This window comes from Dromaius novaehollandiae, chromosome Z (assembly GCF_036370855.1).
Source record: "Dromaius novaehollandiae isolate bDroNov1 chromosome Z, bDroNov1.hap1, whole genome shotgun sequence".
Classification (NCBI taxonomy): Eukaryota; Metazoa; Chordata; class Aves; order Casuariiformes; family Dromaiidae; genus Dromaius; species Dromaius novaehollandiae.
Genome location: NC_088132.1, coordinates 35,284,752 through 35,311,739, shown reverse-complemented (window position 1 = coordinate 35,311,739; position 26,988 = coordinate 35,284,752). Strand labels below are relative to the sequence as shown.

The 26,988-nt window shown below is 39.7% G+C and overlaps 2 long non-coding RNA genes across 3 annotated transcripts in view; one reads left to right on the top strand and one right to left on the bottom strand.

Annotated features, from left to right (window-relative positions):
- Window positions 1-5,666: 5,666 nt before the first annotated feature.
- On the top strand, window positions 5,667-26,445 carry LOC135324781 (uncharacterized). The gene is made up of 3 exons (XR_010386034.1): window positions 5,667-5,858; window positions 20,375-20,443; window positions 26,318-26,445. It is a non-coding gene; the product is annotated as an uncharacterized LOC135324781 (long non-coding RNA).
- LOC135324780 (uncharacterized) overlaps window positions 20,974-26,988 on the bottom strand; it is a 155,687-nt gene continuing 149,672 nt past the window's right edge. The window contains exons 3-4 of one of the 2 annotated variants that reach the window (XR_010386033.1): window positions 23,076-26,384; window positions 20,974-21,127 (exon numbers count right to left, since the gene is read on the bottom strand). This is a non-coding gene — a long non-coding RNA (uncharacterized LOC135324780). Of the gene's footprint in view, window positions 21,128-21,193; window positions 26,385-26,988 lie in introns of those variants that run through there. The other variant, XR_010386032.1, reaches the window with a different exon arrangement.

The following is a 26,988-nucleotide window of genomic DNA, read 5'->3' as shown; positions in this document are numbered from 1 at the left end:
GGGACAGGGATATGGCAACGTGCTTTGAGCTTGGAGATGCCATGATGTATTTTACTGTCTGTTTCTGCTTTGTAGCTCCTAGTATAGTGCTTAGTAGCTATGGCTCTTCTAGTGTTCTTATGAAACACAGTAGCTGAGAAATTCAACCTACATAGCAAATTGGCACCTAACAGTGCTTTTTGTTGACTGCATAACCTGCTTTATGAATAGCACCTACTATAAATTAGCTGAACATCAAGGAAGGTTTCACTCATCCTTCCCAGAATCCCTCTCTGGAAGCTAGTACAAAATACATCCTCCTTTTTTATATACCTATTTATTATGGGACTTCATATTTAAGTAACAACTTTGTCTTTTTGAAAAATGGCTATTAGCTTTCAGACTAATTTGCGTTCAGCCAAAGTATTCTGTACCACAATATTTCTCAAGAAATACATAGCACTTGCAAGAATTATTTTGGAAAAGGTATAGAGAGACAGTGATACTAAGAAAATGTTTTACTCTTGTGCAAGTGGAACTAGATTTTTTTTTAATAATCTTGGTAGCAGTTCATTAGTAGAATATGTAAATCATCAAGGTTTACATGGGATGTATAGCTCGTTGAACAGGAAATGTAAGGTCTGTCCACTTTGTTAAGTAAAGAAAATAGTCAGAAATTTATTCGCTTCCAATGAGAAATTTATTTGCTTCCTGCCTCACTCTTTAACAATATTTGGCCAGCAGAAGTGTGGGGTCATCTTAAGACAGAAAGTTGCAGTTTGGCCTGCAATTAACTTCAATCCCAGAGATGTGAGTGCAGGCATAAAAACAGGATCAGGGCACTTCCTGTGTTCACCTAGATTTTTGATTAGGACCTGTATTTGGTAGCAGATTTTACATACATCATTAGCAGCTTATATAGAGTGCCTGTGTAAGGTAGGTGTTTCCTCACAACGTAAGATTTATAAAAAGATGGGAAGATAACATGCCATAGAAACATCACTGATTTCTGTCCTCCTCAAATCAACCTAGAGAAAGAAACTGCTTTCCTACTACCACAGATTTTTGAACAACGAGTGACCATGTACGATACTTCACTTAGCCACGCTAAAGGCCCGAGCTGCCCTTGAGGATTATTTTAGAAAGGAAACAATTCACAGAAAAGCCTTTGAATTGGAAGCTTGCAACACATAAAAATTTAAGCTGAAGAGAAAAGAGAATGGCTGAGTGCATTTAAATATAGAGGAATTCAAATAAGTATCTGTGATTTCAAAGAAAGCAGAACAACAAAACTTGTCAAAAGATAGGCTAATCTGAAGCAAAATCATTTAAAAGTACTATCTTAAGCACTGGCATATACACAAAATTAATATGCAGTACTAAAGAAAATAAACAGTTTTCTATTTAAAGAATATCTTCAGATCAAAGTTAACAGCTAAAATAAAGTTAGTAATTTTTATCTTGCAGAGAAAACCACTCTTCCATTCTTAGGTGATTTTAGTGGAGCTTTGTAAGTTTGATTGTGAAGCTACTGACAAGTCAGCCTCAGCTGCTCACCTGCTCTCCCCTTCTCATGCATTTTCATGACAAAAATGACATTTCATTTATCTGAAAATTTACAAATACATCTTTAGGCTGGGGTTCCCGTGTAGATTACACAGGAACCACTTAGGATTTCAGCTTCTAGTGATTGTGCTAATCTATCAGTCTGAAATTACATTTAAAGATTTATGGAAGAATGTTAGAACAATTAAAACTGTTCGGACTGGGATTTCATAAGCACTCTCTGTTGAACTGATTGAAATTAGGTGAGTCCAATGCCACAGCTATGCTGTTTTGAGAATCCCATGGTAAAAAAAAAAAGAAGCTAGTTGAATTTTATCTGATGATGCAAAGCAGGATTGAAATTATTGTATAGGCAATAAATGAAAGAAAGGTAAGGACGTGACTAACTAGCATTTGTGGAAAGGGGCAAGGGAATTAAATCCTGACCATACCTTTCTACATGTCTTACATTAAAATAGTGGTCTCTATAACTAAAATCTAATAAAATATGTCACACTGCAATCTTAATCAAAATTCCAAACAATGGTACAATGCTACAATGTATCCTTGCACTGATCATCTGATCACTGGGTACCTTATTTCAGTATAATTTCTTTTTGAATGTACATTTATCAGGCCAACAACTGATTTGGTTATGTTATACTGAAATAATTAAACAATTTCATGAAATCCTGATTCTCCACTAGGCCCAAAAAAACTAAAAAAAGGGAAAATTCTTATCAAATTTAGTAGTAAGGTCACAGTAAAAAACTGAGGAAATTGACCTCTAATAGTTATAGTTTTCATCATAAATATTAGTCAATGTGGAAAAGTAGTACTTACAACAGTATTGATAAGACAAAAGAGGGTGGGATTAACTTCAGTAACTGAGGTTTTAAAACAAATTAATGAGTGTTTGAGCAATTGTTGCAAAGTTCTATATTTTAGAGCTCTTTTTAGGTATATATTTATTTATACACGTATTTTAATGACTTCAAAAGAATTTCTTCATCTTACTTTGATGATAGAGGACACACTATCCATGACAGAAATCTTTCAGAAGGCTGTCAAAGAAAGATGCAGGTGAAGATGAATCCACATTTATATGCATCCTTGGAGAACTGGCTCTCTTTATGCATAACAGCAATAGCAAAGGACTATGATCTGTAGCACTGACAGCAGAGTGGTGCTTCAGTGCTTTCTACATGCAGTGCTGAAGGAGTGACATCATTCATTTTAAATTCTTGAAATTCATTTTACCATGGTTCTACTTACTTGGCCTGTGCTCAGGAGAAATGACAGGGGAAAGGGGATGACAAGCAATGGCAAACAAATGTATATCTGGGGAATAATAAAATGGTTTTAACCTTGTGTTCTTTTATAGGAAGAAAGAAACACCGTAGAAATTCTATAAATCAGTTGTTAGACTTTCAGTTTAACAAACAAATGAGCAATGCTTTTCTAACCACCACTTCACTTTTAAGTCACATTCATAATGATCTATTGTTCCTGCCTACAGAGTATGAGGACCAACAATAAATGGATCATTTCCATACCTGTTGGTCTGGACAATGAGTAATAACCATATTTTGGGGGCTGTTTGTACTTGTCTATTTAGAAAGCACTTGATGTAGTGCCGTATCCTATATGCAGCACATTAAAAGGTGTACGTTTTACTTTTACTCAGGTGCTGGAGTATCTTAAAATTGCTTTTAGGTGAGCAAGCTCATGCAATGGAATAGTGAGTATATGTTTCCCTTGGCAGTCCCGCTGGAAAAGGGAATTACAACTCTGAGAATCACTGGAGTTCTGCAGTGAGAAGCATGGGCTGATAAATGTAGTTAAAACTATCATTTCAGAGAGGGTCTCACTTTTAACTGCAACACCCATTTCAAGCAGGGAGAATGCCTCTGAAACTGGAAATCATCAGCAAAGAGTTTTCTAGCTGCAGAGGGTAAAGAGAGTAAAGAGACGGACGTGTGAATTTGATTGGAGAGACTGATTTGATGCTCAGCTCAAGTTGAGAGAAGGTTATAGGATCAAGCCCATGCTGTGCATCAGCCAAGGACATTTTGTGGCAAGATGTAATGGTTCAGTGTGTGCGCAGAGGCATGCGTGCAATGCCATGCATGGTCCTCACACTCCAAAATCCATGACTTGAAAGTCCTGTAACTGTAATTCCAGTTTTACAGTTGAGGAAACTGAGGCTTAGAAAATCTAAGGGCCCTGTGGTTCAGTGAGTTCTTAATTTATCCTGGGAGCAGATGGAAGAGAGAAAATGGCTCACAATTAACTACCCACAGTAGTAGTAAGAGATTTGCACTAGAGCGGAGAACAAAATTCTTCTCTAGCTATTTGCTCTAACTATTAAATCACCCTTAAAACACCTTTTGTTATTCTATATGATTTGAAAGGTGATTATATTCCACCACTTTAAAAGTTTTGAGGTAGAAGTACATTTTTATAATTTAACTCCAGCGTGTACTGGGTGTCTTCCCCCTTCCCTCCATTAAAAACAAAATCAGAAAGTGCTCTGATCTGTCAGTATAGTCTGCTACTAAGACTTGAAAATTAAAGCTTGTATAATCAAAGCCTTGGCAGCACCCATGATTTTGCCTTTTAACCACGTTCTTCTTTTCATGCATTGACACAGACATGCCTTTCACCTGCTCTTCAGCTGCAGCTGTGTGCACTTGTATTGATATACTTACCAAACAAAGTCAAGCAAAATTGACTATCAAAGGGAAAGAGATAAGTAAAAAGACATTTTCCTATGGAAAGTAAAAAATGAAAGAAAAAGAATGGGAAATCAAATGTTTTTAAGACTGGGCCAAACCAATGCAAATATTTTCTCAAGCAGACAATGGCGCTTGGTAGGGAATGCAGTCATGATTAATAGCTTTCATCTGTCAGACACTTAAAAAGCACGCAGGGTATGTGGGAACGGAATATGTTTGAACATGCTTTTATTATTATATAATACTTTGCAATCTATGCAAGACTGGTTGTTTCGCAGAGTACCTGTATTCTGTCATTCTGCAAATGGGCCATCCCAAATGCCTGCCAGAGTGTTCTCAGACTGATCATCCGCCACACACTGGTTGTGTTTGTTTTCTTGCTGTGCGTCGTTGCCTGTCTTGCCTTACACCGCCTCTCTGTTGTTTGCACCTGTGGGGGAATGCTGCAATACAGCACACCTCGCTCCAAGAACTGTCCCTGGGAGTATGTTTGACCTCCTTAAAATGAGAATCCCCTTTTTTTTGCTGCATACCTGACACTGTTTATATGCTGCAGACATTTCCTGCCATATGGTCAGGGCACTAGAGGAAAAAAACAGTTGCAAAACACTGAGCAGCCCTCTGCGGAGATACCGTAGGTAGGGTAAAGACAAGTGCTGGTTCAATACTTTGTCCAAGCCTTGTGCCTGGAGAATGTTACAAGAGGTAATGGAGGTTAGCACCTTAATTCCTCTAAGTGTGACAGTCATCAAAAGAGATGGACCTAGAGAATGCTTGGATGGCTCTCAGTGAACCTCTTCAGCTTGTTTGGATGCTGAGCTATGGCTGGAAGAAGGAGATGTTACACAGCATATTAAAATAGGACTCTCCCATGATGACTTCTGAGCAGCAAACTAGCTGCCAGGCAGTATAAGGCGAAAGTGCTGAAGACAAAAAGCTAATCTGCTTTTGTCCCAGCAGCTGTGTAAAGAGTATGTATAAAGAGGTAAAAGAAAATGCACCTTGTTGGATATTTTTTAAATAGCATCTGTTTGCAGCTGCTGATAAAAATAGGTCACAGGATGGATTAGGAGGCAAGGTATAGCTGAAGTCGTCAAAGGTGCATGATAAAGATGTTACAGAGCTGCAGGTTTTTCAGCGAATTTAACAGCTTTGTATGTGGTAAAGCTTAGACCCTAGCAATTTTCTGACACTGCAGTATTAGACCAGGTGACTGCGATGACATTGTGTTGAGCTGGTCCACTTACTAGTTGCTGCAAGTTATTTACATCAAGCCAAGTCCCTTGACCTGGCCTTGTTAGGGCAGCTTGAGGTAGTTAATCCTTGGCAGCAGGCAGTTCTGCCACTGTTTATTCAAATGAGCTGGCAAAAGAGCCTGTGGTGCAGTGTCTGCTGGGGGAAAAAAACAACTGGGGGAAAAGGAGGAAATCAAGCTGTCACTGCTGCACAGCATTGATCTGAAAGATGCACTTTGAGGCATCGCTGTCAGCTAACCAGTTTGATGGTGGTAGATCACGGATCGGGGCTGTTGCCAGGAAGGCTGGTGATGTTATTCAGAGGCTGCTGATGTCCAGAGTCAAAAGGACGGCAGTGAGGGTGAGTTATGGGTGTCTTTGCACAGATGTGGATCTCAGATTATATTAATGAGACACAGTTGGCCTAAGCTAGACATAGTCACTATTTGCTAGGGTGAAAGGGATGGAGGTACAGCACTGAACAACTTCTCCCTCCCCATGTGATCTGTATGCAGTGTCAGACAGTGGTCATGAAAGAGGCCCTAGTTCCCTTAGGGAGTTGATAAATTTGCCTTGTCTTCTCCATTCTTCATCTCCTAGACCAGGGGAAGGACATTCTTTTGAGCTGGAGGAGGTATTTCACCATCATGCTGTGGTGTTTTGCTGCCAGACTTCCCTGTATTAACAACTGTGGTGGTCTAGAAACATCTGGGATTCCCAAGTTTCTAAAGATGCCTGTCTCCCCTGGGTGTTAGGAATAGGATGGCTGTTCCTCAGGCCTCAGGGAGCTCTTTAGCAAAATACAGTTTTTAGTATTATTCTGGAGCAACTTATTTTAGTGAATGCTTGGACAAGGAAAAAGGAGAAGTTTATGTGGAGGAGTTACAGTGGAGTGTGCTTTGGGAATGAGAAGATGAATGGGGATTGTCTCATGAAAAGATTGGACGTTTTTCTCATCATTCGTCTTCTAGTAGAAAATTAGGAGACTCATAGGAGTGAGTGTTCACTGTCCTTGCTGAACTTAGGTGATTAAAACAATCAAACCCATGGTAACAGTTTTCCTATACTTTGTGGGCCTGTGGAAGGTTAGAAAGAAATGCTTGGTTTAAAATAATAATTAAAAAGCACCTTCGTAGCTGACTGCCTCTGAAATGTCCATACTCTATCCCTTCTAGATGCTATGTCCTCCATCTTATTTTTCTAGAGCATTTTCAAGAAGCTATCCTGTTACATGCCTATCTTAACGGAGTTCTGATGGGATTAATTCAGTGTTTCAGAAAAGACCTGTTCTAGCTGTGGCTGCTGCTTTTAGTTTTCTTTTCTTTTTTAGTGCTTACCATGACTGTAGGCATCTGTTACTTAAAAAAAAAAGAAAAAAGAAAAATGTGATTAAGGTACCCCCTATACATTTGTAGTCCAGAATAGAAAAGGCCTTCCAACCTCATGACAATTTTTAATGTCCTCTTTTGTCTATATTGTGTAATATTCATATTCTGCAGGATCATCCCCTGTTCATAGCTGCTCTAGTAAATGTTGTTCAGATTGATCCATGGGCAATTAAAAGCCGTTTGGTGGTTGTTTCCTCACCTCACCCTCCTCTCCCAGTGCTGACCGTGACGTGTTGCCACGTCGTGCTTAGGTTGGGCTGTGGAATCACTTCTGAAAACAGTGCTCTGATTCCTCTGGCTGTGGGCAGGAACTGAAGTTATTAGCCCTGTCTCGGCCCTTCTTAGATAACTCTAACAAAGAGCTTCTTTTCAAATACTGGTTTTGTAGATGTTTTATTCCAGCCAGATATATCATGGGACCAAACATACAGTAAATCCCTAAAAAGGAGAAGAGACCCATGTGCTGGAAGGGGTCTACGTGGAAGCATGGCTGCTCCACTAGATAGGTAGCAGTAAGCTTGCATCTTCTCAAAAGGGAAACTTCTTGCTGTAGAACGCACCAATAAGTCTGGTTTAAAAAAATGGTTTTATGCTCACCCTGAAGTGCCAGGAGTTCACATACTAGAGCTGCTTTGTAACATCCTGCAGCCTTCTAGTCAGTTGCTCCAATTTGTCTCCTGCCCAGCAGGGTCATATGAGGAAGGGAAAAGCAGATGAAAAAATACAAGTGTCTTTATCGGTCAGCCAAGAGGCTGGAGAATTGCCTACTGAAATTCTCTAATAACGAGAAAAAAGTTAACAATATACCAGCTTCCTCCACTGCCCTTAGTTATCATGACCCTGCAGTACCATTAACAAAGGTCAGCGGAAAGTCAGCTTCCACTACGGACAGAAAGCAGAGGAAAATAATCTAACACCAAAAACAGACCCTTGAAAAAAAGATTTTAGAAGCACCGACAAAGATCTTTAAAAAAATAAAAGTAGAAATAATGAAAAGTATGTGCTTGAGTAAAGGACCAAAATTTCCTGTAATATTAAGGATGTTACATTGTCCCTACGTGTGTTTCTTGGCAATGACGCAGGATGTTCAGGTACAATTTCTGGAGAAGAAAATTGCTAAAACTTAATTCTGTTACTAAAACTTTGCGGTAGAGCTCTTATTAATACCCATATTACTACAGACTTCTGAGACTTGCTCATCAGTCTTTCTTGCTTATCTTATACCATCGTGCTTATCAAATACAAGTATTGCATGTGAAATGCTTTAGAACACTGAATTCAATATTAAAGGCAGAATGCTGGGGTCAGGAAGTTAGAGATAAGCTTCCAAATGAGGTTATGTGTACTTTTTTTTTTTTTTGCTAGGGAGTCCAACTTTTTCATGTATAAGCTGTTCAGTCAGGTAACCAATACCCTGGTGTGAGCACTAGAGCTTTTGGGAGACGTGTGGCTTCCAGGATCCCATTCCGTTCCCATCCTGACATGCTCTGCAAACTCCCTCTAGCCACTTCATTCTACATGTGTTGCGCCACGGCAGACTTGTGTCTGCAACCCCGGCAGCCTTGGTACATTAGGCATTTTTTCTTTGAGTGCCCACTTGCCCTGACCTTGGCAAGGACAGCTACTTCTGACAATTTTTTGGTCACATATGCAAAACTAAAATGTTTGGACACCTGAGGCCAGGCTCTTAGTTGCTTTTGGCTATTTTGCAGCACTCAGTTGGCAGCAAGAAATAAGAGAGTATCTGGATTTGGTTGTCCATCACCTAAGGGTGCTCTTGGTGAATGTAGAGTTGGCATAGATCATCCGAGGCCATGGTTTATATTCATGGGGATGGAGGTGAGGAACAGATGGACTATGCATCATAGCTCTTCTCCGGCTGTGACAGCAACCCCAAATCCCCTCTGATCTATTCTGGTGATCAGGAAAGAATAGCTATACCCTGAAAATAATGAGTTTTAATGTGCTTTTCTATTATGCCCCTTCTCTGCTACATTAAACTGCATCTCAACACAGCAGAGCATCTGATCTACAGTCAGTGAGTGCCAAATGTTCCCGTTTTCCCCTCTATGCTATTTTTCAAATACCACTGACATCCTTAAAACCCTCGCCAAGGTGCTGCTAAACTGCTAAATCCTATTTTGTGCCAGCAGGCCCCAGCCTAAGCACTAATGCCTTCCCACAGCTAATGAGCTGCTAAGAGCTGTATCTGATGTTTGAAGCCCCAGTGATGCTGGGTCCTGGAGTTTGGAGCCTGAGCTGGAAGCAGTCTGGGCAAAAAGAGATATCGCTCCAAAAGGATAGCAAGTGCCTTATTTCCCAAGGTGTTCACTTCATCAAAATCCTAGTTCTTCAAGTATATTCAAAGATTTGTATATATTATGGACCTAGTACACATTCAAAAGAGCCTCAGAATTGCAGCCATGAGGTTTATGTTATAATTATTTCAAAGTTATGTGTTGGTATGGTTAGGGAGATGTCTGGCTTGTCGAATATACTCTCTGCTTGTGTATTCTTACCAGTTAGATTATTTTCCAAAACCCTGTGTTACAAAGACAGAACAAGGCTTTCCTGCTCTTTACGTAACAGATATAATTGAACAAGGAAGGAAGAGCTGTGATCTGGCATATACTTAGTTAAAGCACTTACAGATTCTGCTGGTGTCTTGTACTTACCTGTGACATATCTTTCTATAATGTACATCACTAAAGTCAAGAAAAATCGGGGATCATGTGTAATGATACATTAATTAATACTGAGTTTAAAATTAATTCTAATGATATTTAGTGAGAACACCAAAGGAATTTGTTTTAAGCTTTGTTTTTACAAAGAATAAGATAAATTAATGATGAGACAGATTGAAGATGGTTAATAGTACTATGTTACCATACTTCTAAAAAATATTGCAGTAGGATAAAAATCACTACAGGCAAAAAAAAAAAAAAAAAAAAAAAAAAAAAAAAAAAAAAAAACCCTGTAATTGATTTTCTCTGAGAAGACCAAAGTAGTACATTTAAAGTCTACTGACACTTTTAAATTCTCCTCTCTTATCCCCCATAAAGTGCTTTTTTTGTGTGTGTGTTTGTTCTTATTTTGACGGATATTTTAGTTCTTTTGCTCAGGCTAAAGGGAAAATTTAACAAATATTAAAGGAATATTATCCCCCCTCTCGCCACCCCCCTCCCCAAAGAAACTGCATTTCTCTGAGATATAGATGTTGTGAAATAGTCCAACAGAGAAGATACCCGTTTCCAGGAGGAAAGGATCATGTGGAAGCCATAAAATATGTGATATAGTTGGCGGAAGTGACTGCGATTGGAGGGTGGTCGTAGGCTGCCCAGTAAACAGAGATCTCGGAAATGCTGCTTGCCAATCTGGTTATTTCAAAACCAGTTAGGAGTGCCTGCCCAAGGCTGTCGCTGTTCAGCGCTGAGACCTGCCATGAGTTTGGCACCTCAGCACCGGGTATGACACAGCTGCCCAAGGTGGATCCCACGCAGCGTGCAGCTGTCACAGGAAGGAAGTTGTCGCTGTTAGGAAGTGCTGAGGATGTAAGGATAGCTCAAATCCCACTCCTCTAAAATCTGAACATCTTTCATCGCCATATGCCTCTTTCTACCGGGGCTCTGCAGCCCAGAATGTTTCTTTAGGACAGATGCATGGAGTGTCTAAGTCACTGTAATGCCTTTATGTTGTCTAGGTTGAAAAAAATATATCAAACCACCTTCTGTGCAAGACGGCCTGATCTTGCAAGCATTTTAAAGTAAAATTGTACCCCCATTTTGGACAAAAAGTTTCTGGGGCGGTTCAGCACACAGTTGGTGTTGAAAGTTTCACTGTGAGCTGGGATACGCCTGAGATCTCTGTTTCTGTGATGGGCAGCCTGAGGTCCATCTCGGTCCCTGGTCTTTCAGGTAGCACAAGTCTTGCCTATCACATTTGAGTTGCGCTCAAAGCTGAGCCATTGCTTCTGTATCCCCCTCTGCCTTTTTTTTATATCACAGGTATGCCAGTGTGATTTGCTGCTGTATTTTTCACCCTCATCCTCATACTGTTCCTTAGACATCTCCTTTAAGCCACTCCTGAGGACCAAATACAGGCGAGGTGGACTATAATTGCCCCAGGCAAGCCATCTTGTGTTCTCATAGTAGCCTGCTCAAGGAGTGGGAAAGGCCGTAGGGTCCCTCCTCAGCCTGAGAGTACTTGAACAGACAGCTCATATTTCCTAGGAATATGTCTTAATCCTCCTGGGCCATTGTGAATACAAGAAGAAAGCCTAATTGGAGTCGAGGAGACAGTGAGCAAGAGAGAATTTGGCTGTGCTCTCGGTGCTGAGAAGTCTTCTTGGGGAAGAGGGGTTGGTTGGGGTGTCCTGAATTCTCATTCTTGCTTCAGAAACTGCTTATGCATTTTGCATTAGAGTTGTTAGATGAAACAAGAGCTTCGTTAGGAGCAGAGACCAGAATCCAGGGCTCTGCATTCACTGACAGTGGCTAGGACCCTCATGCCCATTCTTTTTTGGCAGAATGTGAATTTTGCATTTCTTTTGCCTTCCTTTTGCACAGTGGTTCAAGCTAACAACAGGATGAAGAATAGTTCCAGCCATGCCCAATGATTAAAGCATGCACTGTGAATTTAGAGGGCTGAGTTCAAGCTATAGTCTGAAGTCCCTAGATTGTTTGTGTCCCATGCCCTGTGAAAGTATTATAACTATTGTACCTTGTGCAGATGGTGGCAGTTGCTGCTTCCTTTCTGTGTCTATTAAACGTAGGTTTTGGGGTTTTTTTTTGTTTTGGGTTTTTTTTTTGTGCAGGATCAGAGCTCAGTACAGCCTTCTCTTCATAATGTTTATAAGTCCCCATTACTCTTCTTCAAAATCAAAATTAAAGTCATTAGTCAGTTAATAGAATTTCTAATGTCTTTTTTTTCTCCCTGGGTAGCTGAATTAATATCCCACGTCCTCAATACCTCCATTGCATAATGATGCTTCACATGCACAAAGCCAAAACTATTCAGCATACACACATCCTGATGATGAGCTGTAACGTGGTTTGTTATACAGATACAAGAGCAGATTTGCTTCTTTGTTTACCTTTTTTGGTAGGACAGCTTTTTAGGAAGATAGGAAAACTGATTTAATGACCCTGTCTCCCTCCCTCTCTCCCAGAATTTTCCCATCACACTTGAGCCTCCTGTATTTCCTGGCTACCATGTATGAAAAGAAATCTGTATTATTTCTGATTTGCTTCCCATATTTCGTAGGCTCCACAGGATCCTTTCCTCCTGAAAATAGGAATCTTTTTGGTTGGACAATTTTGCAACATGTTCCTTTTTCAATGTGCTTGTCTTTTAGGAAGTGAAAAGTTCCCCCAAAGGCTGTGAAAGTCAGCCGAAACCAAGGGAGCCACCAGGTATTGCAGGACTAGCCCCTTTATTTAGCAAGAATATTCATGTCTATATATGCCAAACAAACAGCCTGGTTAAAAGCAGTGGAACCATTTCAAAAGGGAAGTTATTGTTTATAGCGAATCTGCAATTTGATCAGCCATTAGTCTTTCCTACCCAAAAGGACTTTCCCCTTGTTTCTTGGAAATGTGCAACAGAACAAATTTAAAATGCATCGTGTGACTAAATTTCTCAGTAACTAAGGTCTACGTGTGGAACTCCTCAGAAAATCTTTCTGCGGGTAGCTATGGTGTGCTTTTGGCTTTTTTCCCCCATAACAGAAATCTGTAATCGTTTCTTAAGAGTGATTTACAGACATCATGTCAACCATCCAAATCCTTACAAACAAAACTTCATCGATTTTTTTCTAGCATTAACTTCACTTAATTTTCATTTTGTGAGCAATGCACACACATGTTTATATGATCTTGCCTATATAAATACAAAACCTAACTGGCATTCTGGGTATAAAGGATATTTAGAGGAACGTGGAGATTGCAGTTCACACTAAATTCAGAATTAGTTCTGTGTCCCTGAAGTTACAGTATGCTAAATCCATCTATAATGTGCAGAGAAAATAAAACAGCATCCTTTTGTAAGTAATCTGAATTGGAGGTGTGGTTTCTTCAGTTTTGCAAGCATTACAAGTGTCTTTTTAGGACATGCATTTTAAAAATTTTATCCTATCTTGTAAACATAGCATCACTGGTCTCACTCTACACTTTCAGACAATATTCCTATAAAGCAGAGTAAGGTAATTCTATAAGTTACTGGAAAGCATTTTTTCCTGTGGAGTAAATCAACAAAGATTGCTCAGCAGTTTAAAAAAGAAAAAAAAAAAGTACTTTGATCTACCATATGTCTGGGGAAAACCTAAACCAATTCAGTACAGTTATTACTCTTGTTAAGTGAGTGCTGATGTTGTGCTTTACACTATTGAAAAAGTGGAATACATGGACATTAGCTCAAAAACCTTGTAGTTTTGTGCGTCACAGCAGAATTAGTCTTCCAAATGGCAGAGCTTTGTAAAGAGGAATAGGAATTTTGAGATTCTGCGTAGGGACTTTCCTGTGAAGGGCCAAGGGATGGACTTTGCCCCTCACAGAAGAGAGGGAGACATTGCCATGGCTCCACTGAGTTCATACATACCCAAATGACCACTTATTTCTGGATTTCCTTGAGTTAGGAGTAAGGAAACTTTTTTTCTTGGTCTCCTCACTGCTGCCTGCATCCTTCTCTGGGAGGGAGCTTCACCTTATGGGAGGCCGTATGCTGCAGTGCAAGTGATGAGGTGGGATCACCTGTGACTTTCTGCATGACGTGTGTAGGTTCTCAAGATCAGAATATAAATATTGGCTATAGGAGTTAGAAGTGTAATCTATTCATTATTTCACTCATTTCTGCTGATTGTTAGTGAAACTAAAATACACATTTAGCATTTTTGCTTCAATGTGCTTCTTAAATTAGCCATTTTACAGAGATTCTTGGAATAGCGTTTTACAGCCTAACGTAAATCACAGAAAATATTATCTGATATTGTGCCAATGCATTTTCTTCCTGAAAGTTTTATTCTTATTCCTGGTAATGGCAGGAATAGGAAGCACAAATTATAGTAATCTGAAAGTTTACTACTTTAAAAATTTAGGACTGGAATGGTCATTTGTGCCTACAAAGACTTTACAATTAAGTGCTCTTCAGAGTCATAGATTTTTTTCAAGCCAGAAGTGACCGTTAGACCCTCCAGTGTGATTTCCTGTTAAATCTTATTACTGAGCTTTGTAGCATGTTTCCCTAAAGCCTGTCTCCAGAAAAAGCCTCCAGTCTGGAGCTGAGGCCACCACAATAGGAACCCATTGCTCCTCTTGGCAGGAAAGAGTGACTGGACTTTTGTTTCCCTGATGGAGTTTGAGAGGCCAATGACTTCAGAAATACATACAAAAGGTGGGTAGGGAGGACTGTAAATAGCTCGCATTTGCTTTGTAACTTACTGCGATAAAGTGAAAGTTATTGATATACCATTTTGCAATTGAAATCCTTCTTTTATATAAGGTGCTTGGGGAAGCAAGGGAAAAAAGGATTAGAGAGTGGGCCTTCTCTAGTTCTCGGACATTAAATAATAGATTAATGAGGGTTGGATTACAGCACATCAGGCAGCCACAAAACCAAGGCTGTCTTCTGGAAAGCACCAATACGCATCAGAAATACAGGTGGGCTGGTTATAAGCACAGGACACTGGCTCCCTGGTTGAGGTGCTGTGCAGTATCGCCTCATCGCCTCAGCGTTTGGGGATGGTTATTTGGATAACAGGGGAATTATTCCCAGCACGCTCAAAGACTGTGTAGAAACCCGGCTCTGCTGCTTGCATGGGTAAAAGGAGAGTGGCAATTTCTTAAACCCTTCTCATCCCTCCCCAGCGTATTTGTGCAGTAGGAAGCCTGTGCTAGTCTTGCAAGGGAACTGCATGTTTCTATGTTTTCCACATTAGTCTCCAAATAATCCAAGGGAATAGTGAGTGCTAGCTGCCTTAATACCCCTCTCAAACCTTCATAAAAGCAGTGAAGGTGTCTCTCTGTATGAGAAATACAAGCCAAATTCATACCTGTTCCTACAGGAAGTTATAAATGGGAAGAGACCTGGTATTCTGTGAAGCATCAGTTCATATTATCTCATCTGTTCCAGAACAAAAGTTGCTAAATTCAGTCAAAATTAAACTCTAAACTGAATACGTGCTTAGTTAACTTTATTTTTAACAAATGCATTCAGACTTTCTAAATAATTCCATAGCATTAGCTAGGAAGATATTTAGCACTTATTAAAATAAAAATCGTTGCAATGTTAAAATAGCTCTTCAGGTTTGAATCAGTCCATGTCATTTAGAGTGCTTACTGCTTCTGGGTTTGAAACTATTACAGATGGTCAATAAACTCCAACAAATGTTCATCAGAACTGTGGGCTGACGATTCAGTATAGTCTGGAAGCCATATAAATACTAATGCAGACAGCTGGTGAAATTGCTTTTCTGCAAAATGAAGTGATTGTCAAAAATATCTCCTAGGTTGACCAAGAAATGTGTGATACATTTTCTTTCTTCTTTCATTACTAAATAATGGCAATTCTAACAGATTTCTATTTGCAAGTAATTTTCTTAATGGCTCTGATGCTTTACAGTTCTTAAGAAGATTATATTTCATAAATGTATCAATAGTTGCAACTCTACTAATTAGCAAAACAAATAAATTTAAAAAAAGCTCTATTTAGAGCTGTACTGTCTTTTGCTATGCTGTCAGATGACTTAGTGACACCTGCCAAAGGTCATCCAGAAAAGCATATATCACGAGGCAAGTGGATGTCTCTTTACATCACTTTAAATAGAGACTGTTACTGTTTGAGCTGAGCTACAAATTCAATTCCCTGCAGTAATTTAGGATAAATGTCTTTAGGGATCCTCATATATCCTGCTAGGTCAATTTGTCTTTTAGCACCAATTGAAGAGAAACAGTTTGTGGAGACTAATGCCTGGGTGTATTTGAGGAGGCAATGCATTCACTTACCTCTCCAGAGGTTATGTAAAAATCAGTATTTTAGGATCAGTAGAAGGAAATGGAAAAAAAAAAAGGAAAATATTCTGCCACGTGTGGAAAGCCACAATCTACTTCCTGATCACTGACAGTCACAAGTCCAGTGGTGCCCTGTACTGTAATGAATTGGCCCTTGACCACCGAGGTGATGGGAATCCTAACTTGCAAATCTCATAGCGCGGGCATGAGAGCTGCTGGGCTGCCCCGGGACCTGCAAGCGGGACGTAGCTCCAAGCGATGCTGGGCTGCTGGGAACGCTGCCAGCCGCGGCCCTGGGGGAAAGCACCACCCCGGGGAAGGGGTTTAAAACCTAGCTGTGCTGTGTCTGGCAAATTGACTGTCCCTTTTGGTCCTGAACTTGTTTCCCCTAAAGGTTGCTAGCCAGCAGCTTGCTTTTCCTTTCCCTCTGGATACGGCCTCCTTCACCTCCCTGCAATATTTAAGCAAGTCAGATTTTCCTTCAGTGCTTGGGGCACTGTCACTTGGGGCACCGGCAGGGCTCGTCGGTGAGCAGCCGGCTTTCAGCAAGCAGCGAGGCAAGCAAAAGGCAGCCACCTTTTGCGCAGGCCTTGCGTCAGTCTAGCGCAAGGTGCCGGCCGTCAGGAGACAGGTCTGTTCTTGCGCTGAGTTTTAGTGGTCCTTCTCCCTCTCCATCTTCTCTCTCTTTGCTGTTACCGACTTAAATAGTTTCAGGGCTTGCTCTCAGGCTTTCAGAGATGGGTTAAATAATATTGGCAATGGGGGAATCAGAAAAAGCTTCCTAACGGTGGATATTGTTGTTGTTTTCATATTAAGAATTTGCGCTGAAGATCCCCTAGGGATCTAATATGTGAAGGCGTCTTTCTTTTGTGTCTCCTGCCCAAAAGCTATACAAAAAAACACTGATAAAAGTTTTTGAAGGCATCTTTGGTGTCTATCAGAGGTCCCATGGGCTTGTTGAGTTGCTTTGGTCAAATCGTTTGCTTTGTCTGTGTCTCAGTTCTTTGATTAATAAATTGGAAAAAATTGCACTCATTTTTTTTTAAGCACTGTTTTAGTGAACCTATCTTAGTGCCAAGTATTACTTTATTTCTGTTAATGGCACTACGTAGTACTACTAGTACTTTCTCGCAAAACAAACCACTTGAAGAGGCTCCATTTCCTTTCCTCTCTCCTTCCTCGCTGTTCTAGCACGAGAGTCCTGGCCGTTACTGCAGCCACACACTGTGCTAACTCTCTGCAAATTCATTCAAATAGCTTGGGTGAAACTTATATGATCCATTACACTAGTGCTAGTATTAAATGCCATCAGTGTCAGTCCAAAAATCTGCAGTTGCTGCAGGCATGATGCCATGTATAAGACCTGTTTCATCAGTGTCTTATCCTAACCGTACTATACTTATGTTTCTGCAGTCTTTTTAATCTCCTTGAGATCAAACCTTCATTGCTTTCCACAAAAAAAAGAATAGAAGCATTTGCTTATTATGCAGCTTATTGATTTGCTGAAATATAACATCAATAACGATGATGAAGCCATGACAAAAAATTGCTCATGAAAATAACAGTTGGGAGAGAAAAGAGGTTGAAACTGTAGTAGAAACCTAGAGCAAGCCGTCATTATTTCTTTCCTGCAACAGGGTGCTCAGCAACGTTCCCTCTATAAAGAATTTAGAAAAAGCTGCTCGGCTTCAACTATGCCCTTGTGCATAATAGGAAAAGCTGTCACTGCTCAGCTTTTGCTTTTTAAATGCCATCCATCGTAGAGAAATATGTTAGATACTTTCTGTAACAAAGGAATGTCTGGAAGACAAAAATTCCACCACAGCAACCAACTATCTAATAAAAGATAAGCAAAGCACATCAATTAAGTTAAGCCCATGAGATAAAAATAGGGCAGGAATTAAGTCCCTCAAACTGACACTTCCATTTAGCATGTTCCTGCACAGTCTATGACCTAGCCTGGCTTTATGTGGAGCTAGTAAAAACCCCATGTAGCATGACATAAATTGGGTTTCTTTTAACTTTCTTCTCTCTCTGAAAAAAAATGTTAACCTTTCCAGGATGCTGTAAATAGTACTTCCTTTGAGTTTTAGTAAGACAGATTTTTCAGTAGGAGGTGGAGCTTTAGTCTTTTGTTGTTTAAAAACCTAGTATTTTTACTGTACATTTTTTTACCACATGTCAGAAATTATTCTCACTGCAGACTATCTTGCCTAGCAATGATTTGAAAATAATAATGTGAATAAGATTTTTTTCTTTTTGGCTGTCTTTTTTTGGGGGGGGAGTCTGAGAGTTGGTTTATTGAGTAGCAAAGGGGTTACAGTGAGGAGGTTAAATAATGGGAAGGAGGTAGAAATCAGCAGAGAGAGCCTCTTCCTTTGCTATGTGCAAATCAAGAAAAATGAAGACGCAGATTTCATCATATGAATCTGGTTTGCCCTTGTGAATGTACGTGTGTGCATGGAGGGAGGCTAGGGGGTTCCTCTGAGATCTGGAAACTGATTTTACCCACCCTGGACATTTGCTAACTCTGAGCAGTATGTGTATGTGTGTATATATATATATATATATATATATATATATATATATATATTTAATCTCAGAATGGTAGCAATGAAACTGCTTTTGGTTTTTTTTTTTGTTTGTTTTGTAATTTTTCTAAAGTGGCTGATATCAAGTCAGCATGTAAACATATAATTCAGCATTTTAATAGCTCCGCACATGTGCCATTGATCCAACTAGCCATCATGCATTTTACAGGTGCTCATCACCTGAAAAATTACATCCCTTATTTGGAGTCTAAATACTGAGTGTAGCCAAATAACCCTGTGCTGAGGTTTGAAAACATTGTCCTTCCGATTGTTGCAAGGCACAGGAGAACTTCAGGTATCCTGGGACAGAGTGTCAGCTGGTGAAAGCAGCTGTAACAGTTTGCACTAGCTGAGGATTTGGTTGTTTCCTTCCTGTTATTCATGCACAGTTGGAATTGTGTTGTATTTGAACCGTATTGTTTAGGAGCCTCTGAGCATAAGTATGTGATGGCTGGGGTGTGTGTGGGGGGGGTCATAGTGCATAGGAAAAGTCAGCTGAAAAACCTGACCACTGATTAGAGCTGGAATTGTTTTCCAAAACATAGAGTTTATATTGCAAAGCTCTCATTGGAAAAATGCACATAGTGCTTACAGTAAACGAGGAGATGTGCAGGAAGATCATTTTGTAGCGGGGTTAGTCAATTAGTATGGCAAACTTGTGCTACAGGAGGCAGGGTGCAGAAGCTGACGTATGCGCATTTTTGGTCTGTCTTTTTTTTTTTTTTTTTTCAGTGTGACCTTCAGTGTGAAGAAGAAAAAAATTATCTGTTTTAGGCCTGCTCTAATAGCACTGAAAAGATCCCTTTGCTAGTCAGAGGACTATACAGTAGACTGCTTCTGTGGTCTTAGGTGAATTTGTGTTGATCAATAGATATTGGTTTGATCCAATCTACAAATTATAAGGCAGTAGATACAAAGAGACAAATTCTGTTGGCATGCAATTAGTTTGTTATCAAATGCATGTGCATTTTTAAAAGCCAATTTGCCTGGAAAATCTGTTAGAGCTGACAACATATTTATCTTTTGCTAATGACTAAATGGGAATTTCTACCTTTAGGAGAGGATTAAATGATACAGCTGCTTTTCTCTGACCTAAAGTTTGTATTGCAGTTCAATCAGTGTGTCTATTCTCTTGGTTTTAACCTGCTTGAAATTCTGGAAGTACAGTTTTGTTGTGGTGGTGGTGTTTTGTTTTTTTTTTTTTTTTTTTTTTTTTTCCCAGTTTCGTTCCTTTGGCCTCAGTTTGATTTATATGGGATTTTTGGTTCAGGCGTTCAAACCCAAGGAGAAGAAAACATACAAAGCAGCAGACTTTTACTATATCAGAAAGCATACTTGAAGTTGTTTCCAGAGTAGAAAATTTGTTCAAAGAGCCTAATGACCCTACAAACAGGAAAAAAAAATATGGAAGCCAAAGGAGGGGGGGACGTGAGGTGAGTCTCAATGTTTAATAAAGCACTCAACTTCATGATAAAGTCTCCCCATAACCCATAGATTTATCTTCCTTTTTCACTATCCTTCAGAAACCCTATTTTGGCTGTGTTGTAGCTTAAACAGAAAGTGTCTCAATTCTTTTAATGCATGCCTCTCCTCAGCAGACTCAGTTTAGAAGGGTTTTTGTGCCTCTGCTAGTCCATGGCTCCGGCGGGAAGGCGAGAAACACGCTGCCTGGCCTTCGTGTGTTTGGGAGCAGTGTCTCAGCTAGCTCTGAGGGGAGTTAGCGCTGATTTTTTGCTCACTGAGGAACTGTGCAGGGCCTATTAGACCACTTAGAAAAAGCAGATGCAGTGCTTTTATTTCTAGGTCTGTGACTGAGTTGAACAGGCATGGTGACATCTCAGAGAAATAAGGCCTCCATTGTGTTAAAGTTGCGTTTGGTTGTTTTTTTCACTGCAGGGAACAGAAAAGGGAATGGCTGCTGAAGGACTGCATGGCCTACATGAGGAGGAATGGAGAAGCATACCTGTAAGTTTGAGACCACTTATTCAAAATGTAATTGCGTTAGTCAGATACAAAGAAAAATACACAAAAAGAAAAAGGAAATTAGAAAGTACAGCTTGACTGCAAGTGAAAGGAGTCTCCATTAGGCTCCCACTTCATGTGAAGAGTGCGCCACAAGGCAAGTCCCAGTAGCAAAGCAGCACAGGGTAGCCTGAAAAAGGGAGAGGTTCAGGTAATATATTGTATTAAAGCTAACCCTCTGACAATTCACACACCATTTACAGTCACATTCATCCATCTAAAAATCTCCCTTTTTGGTCACCTTTGTGGAGGTAACAAAGTTCTGGTTTATTCAGACAACCATGCATTAATGTCTCAAGAGAAGACGCAGTAGTAGGGTCTTATTGACCTTTTTTGGACCATTCTGACTCTCTTCAGTGTGTCAGCTGCAATGAAACACCTCACGCTGAGCATCAGCTGTAGCATCTAGATTGTATTGATAAACTCCCCATGTAGCTGATTATTTGGCACACAAGTTAGTGCTCATATGTTTGTGGAAATAGCTTTATTTACAGGCTTCTGTATCAGATCGATAGTCACGTGCAATATTTAGCTGAGAACACTGTTTTCAGCCTTTTTTTTTTCTGGCAGAATAGAAATCCCATATGCTGATGGAGTATTTTGATTTGATCCAGAAGAAAGTTTCTGCTAAAATCAAAAAATAAAATGTTTACTAACTTTTCAAACTGTTAAAAACACAGATTAGGGCTTTTGGTCAAGTAGTCTTCAATTTATTTAAAATCATTAGCTTAATCACAGTGTAACAGAGCCACAGAAAACCAGAAAGCAAATATACAGTTTTATATTATTGATTAAGGCTTCAAAATAGTGAAAGGCACAACGGAAAATGAATAACTGGCCATGGTCTCCTGAGACAGAGCCCTTTCAGCTTTTTCATCACAAAGCTGCAGGGGATTGTAAACTGGCTATACACAGATTTTCTTCAAATAATCTATCAAAGAGACCATCTGACTCCATCAGAAAAAGATCATGAAGAATTACGTATGTTACCCCCTTGGAAGTAGAATGAGTGTCTTCTAGGAAGCTGCCTTTCTAAAAAGAATAAATAAATAACAAAATATTTCATCACTTCCATATAATGCTTTTCTGGAGGAAGATGACAGCTGCTGGTGCCTTTATACTAAATTCTGTAGCAGAGAGCTTCAGAGGTCAAGGGAAGAAGCATGTGGACCTCCCCCCTCCTCTCCTATTCCCCAGAAAGGCCAATGAACTTGAGAGAAAAGAGTCAGTGAAACAATCACTCAAAAATGCAAGAGAACTAGAACTAAAGAAAACCATCTCATTTAAACAAGAAAAAAAAAAGATGGTTTATTATGTGACTTTAACATAACACTTAAGTGTGAAAAACCGAAAAAAAGACACAAGTCAGGTAGCGTAAGGATTTGAAATTTGTCCACAAGCAGTGTTCTTCAGCGATGAAGCTCATGAAGTCTATAGAAGGAAAAAGAGAGCAACTGTACTAAAATGGGTATTGATTTCTTTTTTTTTGATGTTCAGACAACGTAAGCTTTCGAGACAAATACATTCTTTCACAAGTGAAATAGAATGCTTTCAGGGAGGTGAATGCATTTGCCACTACCTTTGATAGCATACCAAACATCATGGATAAAATCTTAAATACTAGCTGGTTCGTTAAGTGTAAAACCGCACTTAAATCAGGCGCTACCTGGTAAACTTTCACCTAGCAATTACACTTTCTGTCATGTTCTGGATAGTGTCAGTTTCCCACAGAAAAAAGTAGTGTTCGCATTACTCCTTTGAGGCATATTGCATTTGACTTATAACCTAATGAGGTATGATAGTATTAAAAATGCTGAGAAACACCCAGGCTTTTTGTAATTTTTATTTCTGTGCTATCAGGCAAAGAAAACTAAGCCTCATTTGAAAGTTTGTTTAATATATTCCAGTCAATAGGAGCTTTTGGAAGTAATGGCTCTGGTCATAGAAAAGTGCTTGTGGCATGCCAGTATTTAGGAGGTTACAAGATGGGATGATCTGGCACAAACATTTGCAGTTGTCTAAGAATGTTTCTTCTGACAGGAGAAGGCAGGGCACTGTGATTCGTTTAGTAAGCCAGACTAATTCAAACAAAAAGTGTTTTATTATGAATAAATGTAAAGCCCCATGTAAAATAAAAAGAAATTCAGAGTGGCTGGGGGAAGTCCCCGCAACATAAACGATTCCTTTGCAATGTTATAGCTCAAAAAAAAAAAAAAAAAAAAAAAAAAAAAAAAAAGCCAGTGCAGTCTTTTGCTGTATTAATAGGTAGAGGAAATGGAAGGAAGAGAATGATTTTTTACCTCTGTGTATGATATTAAGATGTCAAGATGTTAGGAATTTTTTTTGATGCCCACATTTTTAGAAAAGATATACTGAAAAAACAGAAATAATGCATAGAGTCATAAAAAAATGAATCAAAGGATGAAGAAAAAGCCTTATATCTATTTAAAGAGCTTGAACTGTTCAGCATTTCAAAAAAATTGACAGACAAGTTGGTTACAGGGTAAAAGGACTTTCACACAAACAATTGCACTCTCCAGATAGGCTATTTAGCTAAAATAATTATAATTGATACCTGCAGCAAGTGTGTCTAAACCCTGTGGAAGGGCAATTCTGGGGGCACTGGTGAAGCCGGGCTCCTGGCTGCGCAGCCCCTTTCTGCCGCTGGAAGGCCTCTTTCCTTGGGGAGGAAAGCTTTCGCTGACGTGCCGTATCCCTATAGCTGCCTGAATTTGAATCAAAAAAGTCTAGTTACCCACACGTTACAGCTACTCTGATGGTCTCTTTTGGAGTTAAAACACTATAAATTTATGCACAGGTGTTGCTGATGGTATAATTCAGAAGCAATTGAATTGCGAAGTAATAGGTGGGAAATTAATCCAAACAACAGACCCTGGTACAAGCAAGATAAAACAGGAAAAAAACAGCAGCTCTGACTCAGAATTAAGGCTAATTTTATCAGGCTAAAAATTAGTGAAAAATGTGTGTGTGAGCAGGGGACCCTCATAAAAAGAGCACAGTTTTTATATACATATATATGCAAAGTGAAGAACATTTTTAAATCTTCATAGCCAAAGGTGTGACAAGTTTAATTGTTTAAGGCATACTAGCAATACACTTTAGCATCGGCAGTTGCCGGCTGCATCAAGATTATGTATTGTGTTCAAGGGTTGTTTTTTTTTTTTTTTTGGTAACCTAGCAAGCACCTCGCTCAGATAATTTCTAATGAACATAGTTTCAGATATGCTTCAATGCTTCATACACTTTCATGTCTAACACCTTGACTGAAATGTGAATTTTTTTTTAGGTTAGATCTAGACAAAGTGGTATGTTTTATCTCTAAGCCCAGGTACCCTAAACTGACAGCATAGTGGACCAGGACTGTGTCAAAATAGTCCTTCAAGCACAAGTTATTCCTCATGTGATGCAAGCTAAGAAGAAGACTGCTATACATAACCTTGGCTCCCCATACATTATGACCCTGGATGGGCAGTGACAGAACAACCTAACATCTGACAATATAAGATGTATAGCTTAAGAGCTTGTAGAAATATACAGTATTGCAAGGAGCACATATATTTTAACAGATCAGCACAGAAGAGAATAAGGCATCGGAACGAGGGAGAGGGCTATTATATGTCCTTTGGTATGATCTGGTGTTTCTCTCTTTCATAGTAAGCTGTAGAGGTTGCTATAGATAAAAACATACTTTTCTGTGTTGCTTTAATTTATACTTTAAGACAGTGTTTTAACTCTAAGACACTGTAGAACCTATACATGGCTTTATATCCTCAGAAGTAGAGTCATTCTGACATGAAGTGAAAAAATTTTATTTCTATTGAGTATGCTGAGAAGCAAAAAGGTATATTCTTGCAACTGCGCTCTGAGTCTGATTTAAAGTCTTGTGACTAGCCTGTTTAAAAAGCCAGCCAAACATAAAAAGAGCCTTCTTGTAGCACCAATGATATGCCAAGAAACTGCTAGAGAACAGCCTGTTACATTATTATAATACGTTTTATATATATATATATATATATATATATATATATAAGCACTTTCTTTTTAAGCTTAGAATAGCACACAGCAAATGAGCTTTATAGTTCCTATGCACATATTCTTTTTTCTTAAATTATTTCAAATTCAAATTTCCACTTTTCCCCCTCTCTAGTTGTGTGAAGAATTACCATGGTGCCACAGATTCAGAAGGCTCAGTATAGCTCAGGTTTTGATGCATGTCGTCTCCTGCTGCACTACTATTTATTGAGGCACTTACCAGCAAGTATCTCACACACAGTGAAAGAAAACAGCCCATCCTGAAAGATTTGTAGCCTAAACACGCAGGTTCAGAAAAGATCTGCTCATTGTCATACCTTTAGGCACATATCTGGACTGACACAAACTGCTGAACTCGTAAAGTTTTGCCATCATTGGCTTGTAGTTTGTCTCAGGTTCGTTTGTGGGCTGAGTCCCAAGTCACCCTGGTTATATACACATAATGCACACTCGTTCATTTTTGCTTTTTAAACAGTCAGCAGGGCAGAGATTTTTTTCTGTCTCTCTGATGCACAAATATATGACCAGAGGCATGTTCTCCCAATCAGAGAACTGCAAAATATATTACTACCTTGCTCTTTCTTTCTTTCTTCCCAGCAGACATCATTTCTCTATATTTAGAAGCCATTTGAAAGAAAATAGAAAGGTGTACAAAGGAGCAAGTGTCACACCAGCAGCCCTAGCACTGTGGGCCGGGAACGGGAGCACCCAGAGCACCGCGGTGGAAGTCTCCACATGAGACACCGCGACCGTGTCTCGGGACTGAACCAGCAGTTGTTTATTCAGAAACAGTTGTCAACTTACACTACAGCTGCTATAGGGCACCAGCATTTAACCTTTCTTGCCTCCTGCCAAGTCTCAGAGCTCTGTATTTTATTCTATTTCCTGTCATCTTTGACCTATAAATTGGTTTTGTCACAGCTTCATATAGAGCACAAAATGCAGCAGTTTCTGGAAGAAGCGGTCTAGGGCTATGATTGTGAAAGGCACGTCTTTGCTCTGAGGAGACTAAGGTAAAGAAATGCAGTATTGTATAAATGCACAAGGAAAGGGCTCTTTCTTTACAGAAAAATTACAGAGGCAGCAAAATTAGGCAAAGCATTGCTAAGTCCCCTCTAAAACAGACATCCCTGTGCATCCCTGCCAACTACACAGAAAGAAGAGGAGAGCGGCCCTATTAAGCTTACGCTAGCTGCAGAGGTGGCTGGAGGCTTGCAAAACAGCTCGTGCGCCTGCTGTGGTTGTTAGGCACCTCTCCAAATTCCTGCAGGCTTGAAATGCCAAATGGTCCGTAGAGGAGCTACCTCCGCTACAAACAACACCCGAAAGGTCAACCATGCCATGTTACGAGACAAAAATTAATGGGCCGGGCGGAAGTCTGCCTCTCCAAAGGGTTTCTCAGTAGCTGGGTCAAGTCACACGCCGCCGCGGGGGGAAAACAACACAGCCCCTTCGCAAGAAAAAGAAGTCAATGGCTACCACTGATGGTGTAGTGTGTTCATAGCACTCTCCTCAGCGAGGCCGTTCTCGGGTCTCAAACAACTTAGGCCAGCAGTAGTGAATCAGCCTGATACTGCACTAGAGGAGGGGTTTTCATTTTTTTTGGAAGAAAACTTAACTCTATCAAACAAAGGGGAAGAATCTAGTGAAATTTGAGGGAGTATAGTTTCTGAATTATTTGAATTTATCTCCCTTTCACTGCTTTCATGGCATTGCCACAGCGTGCTTTCTTCTCTCCCCTCTTTTTACTGTCTCACCACGAAGTGCCAAGGAGAGTTCAGCATGAGAGTCCTGCTCCAGAAAGTTGTTCTTCTGGGGAGAAGAAATTGTCCTGAAATAGGAAATTCACAAGGAGAGAAATCAAAACAAGCTCCACAGGAACGAAAAATAACACTGCCAAAATACATGAAGTGGATGACAGCTGTGCAAGCTGCTAGAGAATCAGTTAAGTGAAGAAAAAAAAAATCAAAGAAATGAGCAAGGTAGGTTATTTGACTCTGCTATATTTAGGATGCACCAGAACAGGAATCCTGTCTTAATATTAAATAGTTTTCCTGTGAATACTTTACAGTGAAAACAACCAACACCAGCAGAGGCTTCAAGCAGAGAAATGACAGTAGAAAGTGAGCACAGTGGAATCATTTGGGCGAGAATTATGGTGTGGTATTTTTCTTTCATTTCTGCCATTAATGCTTTAAACATAAGATTTTCACCTCAAAAATGGACAATAGAACAGGCTAAAAAGACTTCCGTAATTGTCCGTGGCCTCCCTTTTCTACTGTCAGAATTGGGATACGATAAATGCCTGCTATCATTATATCTGAATTTCCCCAATGTGATTAAAACCAATTTTAAACAAATTTACAGACACAGAATTTTTATCTGTGGCTGACAGAAGACATCTGTCTCCCCTCAGAACTCAATACTGTATAAAT